The 14,345-nt window shown below is 43.9% G+C and overlaps 1 pseudogene; it reads right to left on the bottom strand.

Moving 5' to 3' along the window:
* Positions 1-13,247: 13,247 nt before the first annotated feature.
* On the bottom strand, positions 13,248-13,636 carry LOC131753654 (small ribosomal subunit protein uS8-like; annotated as a pseudogene).
* Positions 13,637-14,345: the final 709 nt, after the last annotated feature.

The following is a 14,345-nucleotide window of genomic DNA, read 5'->3' as shown; positions in this document are numbered from 1 at the left end:
AAGCCCATGTACCACAACTACTGAGCCTGTGCTCTGGAGCCCATGAGCCACAACTACTGAGCCCACGTGCCACAACTACTGAAGCCCATGCACCTAGAGCCCATGATCCACAACAAGAGAAGCCACTGAAATGTGAACTCCACGCACCATAAAGCGTTGCCCCCGCTTGCCACAAATAGAGAAAGCCTGCGCACAGCAACAAAGACCCAATGCAGCCCAAAAAATAAATAAAATTAAATTTTTTAAAAAAAGAATAAGAGACTATAAACAATTATACCAACATACTGGACAACCTATAAGAAATGGAAAAATTCCTGGAAACATACAAGCTACCAAGACTCAATCATAAAGAAACAGAAAATCTTGAGAATGATTATTGGTAACAAGATTGAATCAGTAAACAACACTCTCCTAACAAACAGAAGTCCATGATCACCAGCTTCATTGATGAATTTTATCAAACATTTAGGGAACAATTAACCAATCCTTCTCACTCTTCCAAAAAACAGAAGAGGAGGGAAAGCTTCCAAAATGATTTTATAAGGCCAGTGTTAGCCTATCAAAACCAGAGAAGGACACTACAGATAAAGAAAATTACAGGCAAATATCCCTGATGAACATAGATGTAAAAATCCTCAACAAAACAGTAACAAATTACATTCAACAATACATTAAAAGAATTATACACCATGATAAAATGGGATTTATCCCTGGGATACAAGGATGCTTAAACATCCGCAAATCAATGTGATGCAACACTTTAACAAAATGAAGGATCAAAAGTTATTTGATCATCTCAATAGATGCAGAAAAAGCATTTGACAAATTCAACATCCATTCATGATAAAAACTCTCAACAAAATGAGTACAGAGAGAATGTTTCTCAACGTAAAAAAAGCCATATATGACAAGTCCACAGTTAATATCATACTCAACAGTAGAAAATTGAAAGTGTTTCCTCAAAGATTAGGAATAAGAAAAGGATGCCCACTCTTGACACTTTTATTCAACATAGTACTGGAAGTCCTAACCAGAGAAATTAGGTAAGAAAAAGAAATAAAAGGTATCCACATGGGAAAGGAAGAAGTAAAACTGTCTCTATTTGTAGATGACATGATATATTCTATATAGAAGACCTAAAGACTGCACTAAAAATTGTTAGAACTAATAAGAGAATTCAGCAAAGCTGCAGGTTACAAAATCAATTTACAAAAATCTGTTGAGGGCTTCCCAGGTGGCGCAGTGGTTGAGTCCACCTGCTGATGCAGGGGACATGGGTTCGTGCCCCGGTCTGGGAGGATCCCACAGGCCAAGGAGTGGCTAGGCCTGTGAGCCACGGCCGCTGAGCCTGTGCGTCCAGAGCCTGTGCTCCACAATGGGAGAGGCCACAACAGTGGGAGGCCCACATACGGAAAAAAAAAAAAAATCTTCTGGGTTTCTATACAGTAACAACAAACTATCAGAAAGAGAAAGCGACAAAATTCCATTTTAATTGCATCAAAATAATATCTAAAAATAAATTTAACAAAGAGATAAAGGCCTGTACATGGAAAATATACAACACTGATGAAAGAAGACACAAATAACCATTCATGGATTGGAAAAATTAAATTGTTAAAATGTCCACACTAACCAAAGTAATCTATGGATTCAATGAAATCTTTATCAAAATTCCAAAGGGATTTTTAACAGAAACAGAACAACAATCCTAAAATTTGTATGGAACCACAAAGACCCTCAATAGCTGAAGTAACCTTGAGAAAGAACATAGCAGGAGGCATCATGCTTCCTGATTTCCAACTATATTACAAAGGTATAGCAATCAAAACAGTATGGTACTGGCATACAAAACAGACACATAGACCAATGGAACAGAAAAGAGAGCCCAGAAATAAACTCATATGTATGTGGTCAATTAATTTACAATAAAGGGGCCAAGAATATTTAAGGCGGGGGGCATAAAGGAGAGTCTCTTCAAGAAATTATACTGGGAATACTGGACAGTCACATGCAAAAGAATGAAAATGGATCACTATCTTACACTGCACACAAACATCAACTCAAAATGGATTGAAGACTTAACAGAAGATATGAAATCATAAAGCTCCTAGAAGAAAACTCCTGGACATTGGTCTTGGCAATGATTTTTTTGGATTTGACATGAAAACAAAGGAAAAACCAAAAATAAACAAGTGGGATTACATCAAACTAAAAAGTTTCTGCACAGCAAAGGAAACCATCAACAAAATGAAGAGGCAGTCTATGGCCTATGTGCTGGGAGGAAATATTTGCTAATCATATGTCTGATGGGGACTAATAGCCAAAATATATAAAAACTCATACGATTCAATAGCAAAAAAGCCAAGAAAACAAAAACAATCTGATTAAGCTATGGGCAGAGGATCTGAATAGACATTTTTTCCAAAGACGACATACTGATGGCCAATAGATATGTGAAAAGGTTCTCAACATCATTAATCATCATGGAAATACAAATCAAAACCACAATGAGATCTCATCCACACCTATTAGAATGGTTATTACCAAAATCACAAGAGAGAAAAAGTGCTGGCCAGGATATAGAGAAAAGGGAACACTTGTGCACTGTTAGTGGGAATGTTAATTGGTGCAGCCACTATGGAAAACAGTATGGAGATTCCTCAAAAAATTAAAAATAAAACTGCCATGTGATCCAACAATTCCACTTTTGGGTATTTATCCAAAGGAAACTAAATAACTGTCTCCAGAAGGTTATCTGTGTCCCCATGTTCACTGCAGAATGATTCACGATAGCTAAGACATAGAAACAACTCCCGTGTCCATTGATATATGAATGGACAAAGAAAATGTGATATATGTGGAGAGAGATATATACATATATATATGAATTTCCTTTTTACAGCTGAATATTCATATATATATATATAAATATACAAATATTATTCAGCCATAAAAAAGAAGGAAATCCTGCCCTTTGTGACAACATGGATGGACCTTGAGGGCATTTTTTGAAGTGAAATATGTCAGACAGAGAAAGACAAATACTGTGCTATTTCATTCATATGTGGTATCTAAAAACACAAACTGAGCATAGATGCAGAGAACAGATTGGTGTTTGCCTAAAGCAGGGGGTGAGGTGAAATGGGTGAAGGCAGTCAAAAGATGCAAACTCACAATTATAAGATAATGTCTTGGGATGTAATATACAGCATGATAACTAGAGTTAACAATACTGTACTGCATTTTGAAAGTTGCTAAGAGAGTAGTCTTAAAAGCTCTCGTAAGAAAAAAACTGTAACCATGTGACATGATGGATGTTAATTAAATTGTGGTAAACATTTTGCGATATATACATATGTCAAATCATTATGTTTCATACCATGGACTAATACAATGTTATTTATCAATTATATCTCAGTAAAAAATTAGAAAAAACATTTTAAGAGTATTAGTAAAAGTTCTAAGTGACTTTAGATGGCCTTGGGATGGAAAAAAGACTTTCTAAGCATTACCTAAAGTGGGAATATGATAGCACTGACATAAAATTTTACGATTTCTGTATGTAGAAAACCAGAACTAAAATTACAAAGGAAATGATAAAATAGAAAAAAATACATAGACGTAGCTGACCACCACCTTGCCCAATGAGGAAACAGACTCAGGATATAACAGGACACCCGCTCATGAAAAAATGCCTCTCGAAGCTTTAAAAATGCTCTCTTGAATACTGGGAATCATGATAATGCATGGAAAGAGTTTAGGGCTGGCCCAGCACTTAACATTTCTAATAAAAATGGTTTTACAATATTTATTAACGCACGTGTATGTGTCGGTTTATGTTTGTGTGTGCGTGTACGCACGCGCACATGCACAAACACATCTATACAACCAACTCTCCCATTTTGCCCAGAACTGATCAGTTTGATAACTGAAAGCCCCAGGAAACTCCTCAGTCATCAAATTGGGACAGCTGGTCACCCTACTACATGCATACAGAGCAAAGGACATGGAAGAGTAGGCAACAAGGTTTTAAGAGGACTTAATTCTGGGGAGGAAGTCTTACAGATTGCTTTTATTTTCTTTGTTATGCGTAGCTGTATATTCTAATTTCTTCATAAATGTGTTGGTTTCATGATAAGGAGAACTCTAGAACTATTCATCACTATGGCATAATTTCCAAAATATAGGTCGGGTCAAATATTAGCAGTTCTTATAATATGAGAAAATCGTCCAGCCCAAAGACATGACATGCTATCAATTTACCAAAAATGTTTCCCATGCATGTTTTCTGTACTTTCACATCTTGACAATTAGCAGGGAAAATACAATATAATTGCTTTCTAAAAGGCATGCTATGCAGTTATATTAGCATGCAATGCTCTTAGTGCTGTCAGTAAAAATTGGAGATGCTCCACATTTCTATCCCATTGAATGCACTGACATTTGTGATGTCATCAATTCAAAGACTGACTTATGGGCTAAAACTTTATCCATTACTTATGAGGATGATGTGATTAACTTGGTATCATAATGATCGATTTTTTGATTTATTCTTAAATTGAGGGGTTTTATTTTTATCTAATTTCCTTAAGAATTGGAACTGTTCCTAACTTAAATACATACTTGGAAATGTCTTTTTTGTTGTTATTTTTTGTAGAGGAGTTGGGTGAAGGTGGGTCCCAGAACTTTTGAGGAGGGAAAAGAAAAGGATATTTTCATTATTCTTTTAGTACCCAGGGGCTGTGAGTTGCGTGGAAGACAGATGTGGCAGAGGAGGACAAACCATGGGGCAGCCTCTTCTTGTGACTAGGAAAAGCCTCACAATCCACACAAAGACTCCCCAGTACCAGTGGGATCACCTTTCATTTCCTTATTTAGTGCCAGCAAGCTGTTAATGGCTTGACTCAAGTCTTTCCAGTTACGGTATTTTTGAATAGTTCTGCATGAGATTAGGATATCTGAGTTGTTAAGAGAGAAAAAAATGTTTGGAACAGTGGAAGCACACAAGACAGCCTCTGATTCCCTAACTCTGCTTCCTAGAACTAAACTCAAAACACAGACACACATAGACAAAGACAGACAGACAGACAGACACACACACACACACACACACACACACACACACAGCTGCTGGCCAGGACCTCATGAAAACATAGACGTAACCCTGTAACTCGGCCCTATGCAGAAACCCATGCTCTCTGGTTTAAACAGCTCACCTGCATTACCAGAATCCACTGAGCCATAATTCCAGATACATTTGAAATCCCATCTTTGGAATCTGGCACCATTTTGAATCAGGCCCTTACACTGACCGCCTCAACTCCCTCTACAGAGAACTGCCTGTGCTTATCACTGTTGGCCTTAATTAGGGAAACCAAATCAAGTATCTGGGATTACATTACTGCTAGATCAACTGCTCTCTGGCTTTGCCCAAGACAAAGGGTCTCTTTTCAGCAACTGCAGCTAATCAAAACCAAATTGAGCCACGGGCTTTACCGCTCTCCAAAACAAAACAGAAGCCAAGCCACACCAGAAAATACTGCCCCCTTCATTGCTCCAAATGCATCTCCTGAGTTGCCCCCCTTGTTTCTCACTCCTTTCCCCAACCCCAGTCCCCTCCATATGCAAACTGAAAAAGAAGCCCAGCAGGTAGACTTTATGATGAATTCATGAAAAACTTACTATCTACCCACCATTCTACTTTTTAGAGGGGCTCTACGGGGTGTATCTGGAATACCCCTGGGAGAAGATACAGCTCTGTTTCCACAGAACTGCAGCAGAAAGTCACCCGAGTCCTTGAAGATGCACACAGGCTGACAGCAAGCTGAGTTCTATGAACTTCTGGAAGCGAGTCTGGAGGAAAAGTAAGCAGCATGGGAACAATCAGCCTGTAAAGTCTGCACCCAAAGCGAAGTGCTGGGGCTCAGGCCAACTCAAGAACCCAAGGGCCGTCACAAAGGCAGCTCATTAACCCACAAAAGATCCCACTTCCACATTCTCTGGTTTCTACGCGTTGGCAGCAGCGTTCATGTTCTTTCGGACCTGTGGTGCACACCATCTCACTTCCCTCACTCCATCCAATCCATTACCCGGTCCCAACTGTTTCCCTTCTCCACAGTTAATCAGCCATAGGCCTGGCTCCTGTAAAAGTGCCTCCGCAACCTTCCTACCTCTGTCTCCTCCTATTTTGTCTCATGCCTAGAAACAAAAATCATATTTCCTTAGTACATTTTCTTAACCTACTCTGTCCACAGAATCTACCACTGGCTCTACATTGATTAAATTATATGCATTGTTTTGATTTAAAAAAATGATTAGGGATTAAAGGGGATTTTTACAATGCATTCCTTTCCTCCATCACTGAACAACTGTCATCTCCAATTACTGATACAAACAGCAGCTCCCACCCTCCTTCTCATCCCCTGTCAACCACAGCTCCCACGAGCCTTGCCTTTGAGCCCAGTGGGAGTGGATGGAGACAGTGCATCAGAGCTGCTGGATTCTGAGACACAGCAAGTGTCGTGGCAGCACAGATGGAAGCCCATTTTCAACTCAGGCTCGAAGCAGAAAGTGACTGAACACCCCCCGCCCAAAGCTGTTTAAAACAACACACTGAGGATGTTAGTTGGAGAAAAAGAACCTCGTTGCCCAAAGAGAATAAAGCCTATGAGAGAGAGAGAGGAGAGATGCAACATTAATTTAAAGAGTCTAGCCAGTATCTGCAAAATACATGGGGAAAAGCAAAATCTTCCCTAAAAATCAATTCATGAAGATTCATCAGTTAGAGACCACACTGGGAGCAGTGACATAAGACTAGCTATTTTTTGTGTTTAGTTATAGGAACTTTGGAACAAACAAACAAAAAATCACAGCACAGCTGGTGCACAACAAATTCCTGGAGAAAGAAGATTCCAGACAAGAGTCTTTAACCCACCCAGGTTACTGCTATCATAGGTTCATGAATGAAGAAAAAGAAAAGACTGTCATCATTAACCCACTAGATGTTCCTTTTAGCTTTGCGGGAGAGATCTCGCAAAATAATATAGGTAATTGTACGTAGCACTCATCTCTGAGCATGAGCTCAGCCATTCTCAGTAAATCCTTCTGTTGGATTTGTAAGACACCTGTTCCCCTCCTAGAAGGACTGGGTAGATTTCTCAGTGACTCTTCCTAGAGGCCTCTGATTATTCAACTAGTACCTTTCATTTAAAAATCACAGGAATTTCTCTGAGGCCATCCCATTTATTTCTAGCTCTGTATATAGGTATGCTTCTGCTGTTTTTCCCTACATGCGGGAAGTTGCAATCATTTTCCTACTGAGTCTTGCTGGATGTTTTGGGTGTAGCCCCTTCACCGACCCCCCAAAAATGGAAGTTTAGGTGTTGGGTCTGAGTTGTCATGCTCCATCCCCCAAACCTGGGAAGGGTGTTGGGGAAAAGGTCACTTGACCACTAGAGACCCAAGAAGCAGCATCTTTGAGAGGAATTTAAGTCAGAAACCTGTAGAACATCCAATCAGAAATTCAAAGAGGCTCGAATTAAAGAGAAGAGATGGAAAGAAAATATAGGTAGGAGGCTAGAAGCCAGGAAAGCCAGGGTAAGTGAAACCAGAGGATGGGCAGAGTCTGGGAACATTCCCCAAGTCAAAGAAAACAGTTGCAGTAGCTTTTATTAAAAGGAATTTTGCACCCATGGGTTTTAGCGGGCTGAGTCATCAAAGGGCTTATTGAAGGCAGACGCCACTTCCCACCAGGTGCGAGCCCTTCCCATCAGGAAGGGAGGGATGGGGCTTTCCTACAAGAGCGTACCCAGGGCCGACCCTAACGTTCCCTAGAACATTTCTGGGGTGGAAGAAGAGTTCCCGCACCTACGTCTCTGACCCAGACACTTCCTAGTGGCTGATTTTAATGCTGTCGGATGCCCGCGCCCTCTTCCAAGCACACACTTAGGGATGTGAGGTGGAGAAGGCTGTCTCGGCTCTTGGTGATCTAGGTACGCGTTCATAGAATGCACAGAGGTGTGGAGACCTTGAAGATAGCGTCGCTTGTTACCTCAGAGACCCAGAAGTTGTGGTCTCCCGGCCGCTGGCTCGGGCAGAACGTACGTTGTATCTGGAGGCCAGCCCAGACTCACAGATGCCCCCTTACTCCTCCCCCACCAGGGCCCAGCACTAGTTATAAAAGTCCTTATATGTATATGGTAATAGCTTCCTTAATACCGAGCAGCTGTTAGGATAATAGTGGGGCCAGGGATGGCAGGGGGCCAGCAGGAGGGCAATGGTGATGGATACCAAAGGGAGAGTTCTGGCCAGCGAGCCACGGTGAGTCGTGACAACTGAATTCTGTCGTGAACACAAAGCACAAGGGTCGTTGTGAGTAAGAGGTGCTACTCTGGAGTTCTCACTGGAGGCTCAGTTGATGCAAATCCACACGGCTGCCGGTCTGTGTACAGGAGGCAGACGGGGACCGGAAGGTCTAGGACAGCGGGCTGTGTCCGCTCGGACGGCCAAAATCCCCTGTGACGTTAAGACTACAGGTCATTGGGCCTCATCCTTGATCTACTGAATCAGACCATTCAGGGGCGGAGCCTTGGCACACAGACACTTTTTCAAACTCCACAGTGATTCTGGAGCATAGCCAGGGCGGTGAACTGCTGTTCTTGAACGGTGCTTTACAACATTGGGATACAAAAGGAGGGCTGCATTCTGAGGGTATGTGGTCGGCCAAACTGGGAGATATCTGGGGCCAGGTAACCTGTGGGGATGTTATATGCTTAGGTCATCTGTGGACTCAGAAGGCCTTCCTGACGAACAGGGTGACAGCTCTTGATACGGTGGTGAGTGTATCTTCAGTATGGGGCTAACGGGCAAGGACTTGGAATTCTTTTTGAGATTATTTCCCTCTCGGTGGTGCAGGGGAAAGAAGAATACATTTTAGTCTGTGCTCAAGCCTTTCCCCGGGAATATTATTTTGATTATGTTTCTTGGATGAGAAGTGAAAGTTATAGTGGACATGTTTAAAGTTAGATATTGACGGAGTTTTTAAAATATATCAAATCAGAGAGAATCTCTTGTCAGCTTGAGCTAGCCAGATACATCTCTTATCCCTAAGTATTTAATTCACTGAGTTAAATAAGGTGGCCCCAACAGGATTTGAATCATTGCTCCTCTGACTGCACTGGACTGAGTAAATAGGCCCATGGCTTGTACACACTTGCTATCAGAACAAGAGCCAGCAGTGGAAACAAAGCGCAACTCTCATAACAGTGGGAGGGGAGGGTCCAGTGGGTGAGACTCCGCGCTCCCAATGCAGGGGGCCGGGGTGCGAGCCCTGCTCGGGGAACTAGATCCCGCACGTATGCCACAACTAAGAGTCCGCGGGCCGCAACTTAGAGATCCCACGTGCCACAACTTAGAGATCCCACGTGCCACAACTTAGAGATCCCACGTGCCACAACGAAGATCCAACACAGCCTAAGTAAATAAATAAATATTTTTTTAAATGGCGGGGAGGGGCAGGGGGCAGAGTGGAACACATCGTAAGAAAGCAGAGCTCTTTGAAAAGTGGGACGATGGCAGCAAACACGTCAGTTAAGAGTCACCTTCTTCTGGAGGATATCCCCATAGGGAAAGCAAGGAAAAAATGTAATCCCAGCACACGTCGAGCCAGGGTACGAGGAGATTATTAACCTTTGCTTGCCATATGTTCTCCCCTCATGACAATCTCCTCCTTGTGAGCTTGGGTAGAAGAACAGCTCGTAGATGGTTTATCGTTGCCACCGCATCCTTCTTTAGCAAGCGGGTCACATTTCACTTTAAAGTCCTTGCTGGCTGGGCTTCCCTGGTGGCGCAGTGGTTGAGAATCCGCCTGCCGATGCAGGGGACACGGGTTCGTGCCCCGGTCCGGGAGGATCCCACGTGCCGCGGAGCGGCTGGGCCCGTGAGCCATGGCCGCTGCGCCTGCGCGTCCGGAGCCTGTGCTCCGCAATGGGAGAGGCCACAACAGTGAGAGGCCCGCGTACCACAAAAAAAAAAATAAAAAATATAAAAAAAAATAAAAAAAGATAAAGTCCCTGCTGGTAATTGCTCAATTTGTTCAAGATGAGAAGGGGTTCCAATGGTCCATATTCTTCTAACTCACTCAGTCTATCAATCCACGGACACGTCCACTAGTTGGCCGCACAACGTAATGTCATGGCAGATATAAGGCCACTCAAAGTTTGGTTGGATTGCATTTAATGTTTTGAATGGGCCCAGGGGTCAGCTGGGGTATTGCCACGGCACAGACGCGGTACGTGGGCTCAGCCGCCCCAGGCTGCTATGTAGAACTATCCTTCCTCCATATTCTCCTGCACCCTCCAAATTTCACGCCTGCCTCTTCAGTTTCAGGGAGGGGCCACGATACATGTGCCATCACTCGGTTAGAGCAATAGCATCCCAAAGTTTGGGGGCCAAGGGACTCCCTGTGAGGACACTTAGGAGCCCGGATATCTGTTGACTAAGTATATTGGTCAGACTTCTCCGGAGAACAGAACCACTAGGATGTACTGCGTGTGTGTGTGTGTGTGTGTGTGTGTGTGTGTGTGTGTGTGTAGATAGATAGTGTGTACAAGACGGAGAGTGAGAGAGGAGAGAGAGGGAGAGGGGCTTCCCTGGTGGCGCAGTGGTTAAGAATCCGCCTGCCAACGCAGGGGACATGGGTTCGAGCCCTGGTCCGGGAAGATCCCACATGCTGCGGAGCAACTAAGCCCGTGCGCCACAACTACTGAGCCTACGCTCTAGAGCCCACGAGCCACAACTACTGAAGCCCGCGCGCCTAGAGTCCATGCTCTGCGACAAGAGAAGCCACCGCAGTGAGAAACCTGCGCACCGCAACGAAGAGTAGCCCCCGCTCTCCGCAACTAGAGAGAGGCTGCATGCAGCAACGAAGCCCCAATACAGACAAAAAAATAAATAAATAAATTTATTAAAAAAGAGAGTGAGAGAGAGAAGAGAGATGTATGTTATGGGATTGGCTCACACAATTATGGAGGCTGGCTGGCAAGACCAAAATCTGAAGGGTGGGCTCGCACGCTGGAGACCCAAGCAAGAGTTGGTGTTGCAGTTCAAGTCCGAAGGCTGTCTGCTGGCAGAATTTCCTCTTGCTTGGGGGAAATCAATCTTTTGTTCTATTCAGGCCTTCAACTGATTAGGTGAGGCCCACCCACATTATGGAGGGCAACCTGCTTTACTCCAAGTCCATCCATTTAAATGTTACTCTCACACAAAACACCCTCACAGACACACCCAGAGTAGCGTTGGACCAACTATCTGGGCACCACAGCCCAGCCAAGCGGACACATGAAATTAACAATCACGGCGTCCAGTGGGCACCCTCATCAGCCGAGAAGACCGTCCCTCCTCAAGCATCAGAGAGCACCAGGCGCAGGCAGTCAGTAACAGGGGTGTCCTTCTTTCCCACGTTACAGAGGGGCGGCTAAAAGAACCAGACAGACCCCGCAATCCATCAGAACACCACCCGGCCAGAATGGCATTCATCCCCTCTGGAAGTCACAGCGTTCGAAAGAACGAGAGAGACTAATAGTGCCCTCTGAAAAAGGCCCTCGTTGCCAGCGCACGTCTGCATGGGGTCCTGAGTGAGGACGAGGGACGCGTCATGACCTCAGTGAAGAGGAGCAAACTGTCGGCTGCACGGGGGTGAGGCCAGGAGTGGACCAGCGCGGCTCCAACCCCCCTCTGCTCGAGTATTTGCCTTTTCAGGGCTTTGGAGGCTGCACCCCAGCCTTCTGTTTACCATTCGTTTTCCCAGACATCAAAACCCCTCTGGAAAAACGGAGTCACATTGTGGGCTACGACCACCTTTATGGGTTTCACAGGCGTGCACAACGGATGGGAGACACTCTGCCTTGGAGAAGAATTTGGCAAAGGGAGACTCTTGTGACTCAGTTCAGGGCAGTTCAGGTTACCACCGTCTCTCTACCGAAAAGCCATGCACACAAAGCCAGTAAAATCAACAGGAGAGCAGAGAAGAAGCCATTGTTACTGCTGCGGAGTGAACCACTTTGAGGGGTTCTTGTCACACCCTGCAGGCTTGGAGGTTCCGAGTTCCAACTTTGCTTCCACCGAGCAAACCAAACCAGCAACCTATGGACGTACGAGACGTGAACTAAATCAGACCAAGCCTGAGAGAAATGAGCTCAGTGGTGAAGTAACAGACCCCCCACCTCTTCTCTCCCTGGTGGCTGGCAAACTCCCGAGGGCGGGGTCTTGGCTTTGTTCTCTGCTGTGTCCCCCAAATCTGGCACATCACAACCTCTGCTCAGTAAACTGCTGTGGACTGACTGATCGGCCGATTGCATAAAGTTCAAAGCAATCTTTCTGTAAGTATGGACACACATCACAGTGGTCAAAAAGGAACGGGACGTTTTGGTAGGAAAATTGGAATGTGCTTGGAGTGTTTAACTTTTGAAATGAATTTATTTATAGAATGGCCACCACCTCTGCCCGTCTGCTTGGCCCTCTGTAAAGTGAGACTGGGGGATGGCATATTTCCTTAGCACCCATACAATGCTCTGGGGCACACATGATAGGCAAATATGGCTGGGTGGGTAGCACCCGAACTATTCATTCACAACAGCCCTTTCCCTTCCTAGCAGAGAGACACAAGTTCCTGGCAGAGTCTACCGGGCTGCTTAATCTGCCGGGATTTTAACTCTTTGAGGGCAGAGACTGTATCTTATCCCCAGAACCTATCCTACTGCCTGACATATACAAAGTGTGCTCAGATGATGGCTATCAAATGTTTATGTTCAATTTTTTCTTGCCCCGTAAGGAGACTGGAGCGTGGGGGGATTTCAGGAAGCCTGTGATAACAGAAAGCTGGTAAAGTGAGCAAAGCTGATTACAGTGGAATATCAGAAAGAATTAAGAGGATTAACAGTTGATATTGACAAAGAGAGCAACACTTGAAGAGAATAACTAGAATACTGAGTAGCTGGAGGTGATAAGAAGACCGGAGTGAAGAAAGATAACCAGACCGAGAGGGAGTACTTACACTGCCGGGATATAGAATAGATTCTGATGTATATAAAAAGATGGAGAGCAAGAGCTTGGGTCTTAAGGAGATTCAAAGAACATGGAAGGCAGAGTTTCCAGTTTTAAAGAGCTTACACATTATACTTTGTGTGTGTCTCTCTCTCTGTGTGTGTGTGTCCACTGAGGCATTTTATTTGCACAGATGTATTACATCCCTAGAAAAAGGATCCCAGGATTTTCCCTCCTGGGTGTTTTCATTTTGCTTCGTGGTCCATGACGCCAGCTGAGGTCAGCAGTACGATGAAATCAAACTGACGTGAAGGGAGCAGGTGATTCCACCATTTTTCCAGACCTTTGAATTGCACGTCAAACCTGGGGCCGATCACTCCACACCTGCTTAGCCTGCCTGTGAGTTTCACAACAAGTTTCCCAGCTCTGCGATCAACGATTTCAAACTCGCCAATGTAACCACGCCTCAGCATCACGGTGAGAAACTGCGTGATGACTTCGGAGGATGTGGCCCAACGAGAACCTGGGGTTTGCCTCTCTTTTCAGCATCGTTGATGCTCTTGAGAGCATCAGCCAGCACTTGCATGGACACCATGACAGTGACACGGAAAGATGGCGGAAAGCGGCACTTTTTCATTAACGACAGCCTGGACCAGGTGTCATAGCAAGAGATGATAATAATCAGGGATTCTTATCAGCTTAAATAATACCTATAATATGAATATTATGTTATATACCAATATGTTACATATAAATATTATACATTTACAACTGATTTCTCTTTCATAAACTAAGTCATAGGCTAAATCCCCACAAGTAAGCAACAATGTCCTACTGTACAGCACAGGGAACTCTATTCAATATCCCGTGATAAGCCATAATGGAAAAGAATATGAAAAAGAATGTGCGTGCATATATATATATATGTATATATATAACTGAATCTCTTTGCTGTACAGCAGAAATTAACATGACCTTGCAAATCAACTACACTTCAATAAATTTAAAAAACATTCAAACTCAAAAAAACCCCACCGGTATATTTAAAAGTTGCATTTGTCATCTTAAAACGGGAACTGAGGCATTTAGTACTTTCAAATGAATAAGCCCTAAGATCGCCGCTTGAGTGCTGCTGAAAACTCTCCAGCTCCTCTCAAAAGCCACCCATCACATTACAACTAACTATAAAGTGGACCCGAAATTAATGCCTGTACTTCATTCTTGCAGGGCAATGAATCTTGACGATTTGGGGGACGTGAATGCTTTGACAGTATGGATCTTTCTCCCAAGTTTATATATTTCAC

Source organism: Kogia breviceps, chromosome 3 (assembly GCF_026419965.1).
Source record: "Kogia breviceps isolate mKogBre1 chromosome 3, mKogBre1 haplotype 1, whole genome shotgun sequence".
Taxonomy (NCBI): domain Eukaryota; kingdom Metazoa; phylum Chordata; class Mammalia; order Artiodactyla; family Physeteridae; genus Kogia; species Kogia breviceps.
Note: the sequence above shows the minus strand (reverse complement) of the source record. Positions and strands in the feature narration are given on the sequence as shown.